This window comes from Otolemur garnettii, unplaced genomic scaffold (genome assembly GCF_000181295.1).
Source record: "Otolemur garnettii isolate 467f Iridium unplaced genomic scaffold, OtoGar3 scaffold00232, whole genome shotgun sequence".
In the NCBI taxonomy this organism is placed as follows: Eukaryota; Metazoa; Chordata; class Mammalia; order Primates; family Galagidae; genus Otolemur; species Otolemur garnettii.
Window position 1 is genome coordinate 498722 of NW_003852627.1, and position 3823 is coordinate 502544.

The window sequence follows — 3823 nt, forward strand, 5'->3', positions numbered from 1 at the left end:
GCTAAGGAGTTGGAGGTTGCTGTGAGCTGTGATGCCATAGCACTCTACCCAGGGGACAGCTTGAGGCTCTGTCTCAAAAAAAAAAAGAAGAAGACAGAGGGACAGCCCCTACCTGACACCGTCCTTCCACTGTTCCCAGTTCTCCCACACACCCTGAAGCACTTCTTGTTTTATGTTTTCTAGTTCTTCTAAAGGAATATATTCTTAACCCCCTTCACAGGTGAATAAATGGAGGCGTGGTGGCTACCTGCATAAGCAGCCTTTCCTGGTTAATTGGCCTTTGGGGGCCTCAATTTCCTCATGTGTAAAATGGAGATTCTGAAAGGGAATAAGATAATGGTTAGAAGCACTTGGCCCAGCACCTGGACCCAGGAGGTGCTCAGCAAATATTTGGTCCTTCTTTCTTCCCTCTGTTCTCAAAGCCCTCCTCAACTTCTCAACTCACTGAAGTCTCTCAGAATTGCACACCTGAGCTGCATGGTGTCCTGGTTGTCTACAACCACTCACCATGTTGTCCATGCCAAGCTCTGTGCTGGACTCTGGGCATTCCAGGCAGAGCATCAGTATCATCCAAGCCCACTTCTCTTCCTCCCCTCCAACCCTTCAACTCAAGGGGCGTCACTGCCCTTTGGGGAACATTTTGGGACTAGAAGGCATCAAGGATTACCTCAGTGACTCAGGGGTGCTCCTGGCATGGAACAGGGACCCAGGGTTGTGAGGTTCTGCAAGGCCAGGCAGATGAACAATCACCCCATTGCATGGCTTCCAGCACTTGGCCTTACAAGCAAGAGATGCTCAAGTTGTAGACCCTAACTTCACCTGACCTGAAACCCCAAATCTCTTTTACATAGTTCAATACTGAAACTGGAATTCAGGAGAATCCCCCCCCCCATCCAGTGGGTGCAGCCACCCACTATCATCGTCCCTCGTGCCCTTCTCCCCACAAGAACATGTATGGACTCTGTTACTTTCACTAAAATGTGGGCTCCCTGCATTGAGCACCTCATCTACCTTGCTCTGTGTTGTGTGCCTGGCATAGTTTAGATGCTCAGTAAGTGTACATTAAGGAAACAAGGGCACAGCCAGGTCATAGGGTATAGAAAACCCTGGCTGCTCCTCCACCTGCTGTCTTCTCCAGAAGAGGCAAGCCGTGGGCACAGGAGGACCCCCTGCACGTGTATGAGGCCTCTTCTCCCAGAACACTCTCTCAGTTTCACTGTTCCTGTCAGTGAGGGTCCCCTCCTGGAGAAGCCCCTGGTGCCTGAGCCCAGGCTTCTCCCCCTGCTTCTAGGGCTTCCCGAGCTCTGTGGTAGGATCAGGTCTGACTGTGCGGCCTGTAAAAAGGATGAGCTCCCTGCACCCCAGCCTATGCTGTCCTCTCGACCTCCATCCTCCCACCAGCCCATCTCCTGGCCTGGTTTCTCAGTGACACGCATCCCCAGGAGGTGACAGGTCTGGGGCCTGATAAATGGCTCCATCTCCACTCTTGTGAAATGACATGGGAAGAACCTCCAGGTGAGGGGAGCTGATGACTCCTCCTGGGCTGGTGGGGGCCCCTGGAGGGCCCCTCCTATAGTTCTGGCTGTACCTGCTCAGAAGAGCTGCTGAATCTACAGGCTCTAGGGCAGAGAGGCGGACCCAGGAGCCTGCCTGTGTGTCCTCCCACAAGGACACAGACACACAGTCCACCTGAGCCACACACACAAACGAGACCCCTCCTCTCAATTCAAACAGGTAGGCAAGAAACACACATGCTCACACAGCAAGATAAACACACATACACAGACATGACAAGTCACAGACCCCAGGCAGACCCAATGTGCATGGGGAGAGACACACTCGCATCACACAATAGTCCCCCCACACAGACCTTCACCCCTCGCAAACCCTCCACACTGATGACACACACCATACAAGCACATGCACACCCAGCAGACAAGACATGTGCATGCACGCACACAGATGAGACATAGCCCACCCGACTGCCTGGAGATGTACACAAAGGCACACCCACCACCACACAAACACACACATGCACAGACACACACAGAGAGAGAAGCATCTAATACAGTGGTTCTCAACCTGCCTAATGCTGTGAACCTTTAATACAGTTCAAAGGCGTCTCGACCCACAGGTTGAGAACTGCTCATCTAATATGTGACACGCACACACACACATGCCCCACACAGAGGAGATGTAAGGGATATCACACAGGTGTCTACCCCACATAGGTTGCAAAAATGCACACATCACAAATAACCCCCCACCCCAGACTCGCTGCCTACTTGTCCTGGCAATGGAGGCCTGTTCACTGTGGCAAATGTATCCTGCTTTGTAAGCCTTCTCACTCTGTAACCTATCTTTCTCTTCCTCAATGAACTTTGTTTCATGCTTGCCTTAAAAATAAAATATAATAAAATAAATACCCCCCAACATGCATGCACATAGGAGCACGCACACTTCATACAGAGTAGCGGGCCCCTGAAGGCCCTGGGACACCACCCTCCACCCAAAGTGCTGCTTAACACACAGACACACCCCATAGAAACATACACACACAGTCCCCGCGTGAACTCACGCAGGTGGAAACATGTGCATTCTCACTCCCCACCACACACCTGCTTGGTCTACAAAGGACCTCCCCCTTTCTCTGACACCCTCTCCCCTCAGAAGGTAGCCTCCACCCCTGCCAGGAACAGAATTCCTTCCCCCAGGCTTGGCGCCTCTGGCTCAAGTGGCTAAGGTGCCAGCCACATACACCTGAGCTGGCAGGTTCGAATCCAGCCCGGGCCTGCCAAACAATGACGGCTGCAATCAAAAAACAGCCGGACATTGTGGCCAGCACCTATAGTCCCAGTGGGAGGCAGAGGCAGGAGAATCACTTGAGCCCAGGAGTTGGAGGTTGCTGTGAGCCGTGATGCCACAGCACTCTACCCAGGGAGACAGCTTGAGGCTCTGTCTAAAAAAAAAGAATTCCTCTCCCTCCCATCCTCTCCTCACCCCTAGCCTGGAAGAAGAGAAGCTAGTCCAGGTACTTAGCAGAGCCAGTAATTCAGCTCAGAGGTCAGGGGACTCACCAGGATGGCTCAGCAGGTCCTGCCCCAGGCTCTGTGGTCCCTGTGCAGATGGGGCAGAGAGGACCCCACTGCCGAGTGGGAGGAGGAGTGAGGGAAGGGAGACTCTGGGGGCAGCTCCTGTGTCTGGCCTCTCCCCTGGTGCCTCCATAGCCCAGCCTGCATACACGCTGTGAGGTAATTATAGTTACAATGCATTCCTCCAACTCCTCTGACTTATCCTCTCAAAGCCTTCTTGCCCAAACTAAGTCCTTCTGGGAAGATAGAATGAGCAGGGAGGGGAAAAAGTCCCATCTCCTTTTCCTTGACTGCAGAGTCTTCCTGATTGCACACAAAGGAGGAGAAGGACCAAGTAACCTACCCAGACCCCCAGGTGCCAAAACTCTAGGCTCACTCCATTTCCGGGGTGGCATGCCGCTACCCTGGCCTCTGTGACGATGCTGATGGAATTACTGCCATGGTTACTGTTGTTATTCATTGCTATTCACTGCAAGCTTTCTATGTGCCCTACATGGAGCTATGTGCTCAACATAGATTTTTTTCATTCATCATTTATTTCACAATCTTTATTGAGCATTTACTATGTGCCAGGCACTGCGCTAGTTACTAAGAAGACAGCTGTGAACAAATTTGAGATCCCAATCCTCAAAAAGCTGACATTTTAGGAAAAACTAATCATTTAAACTAATACAGGAGGCTCGGCGCCTGTGGCTTGTCACAGACCCCAGGCAGACCCAATGTGCATGGGG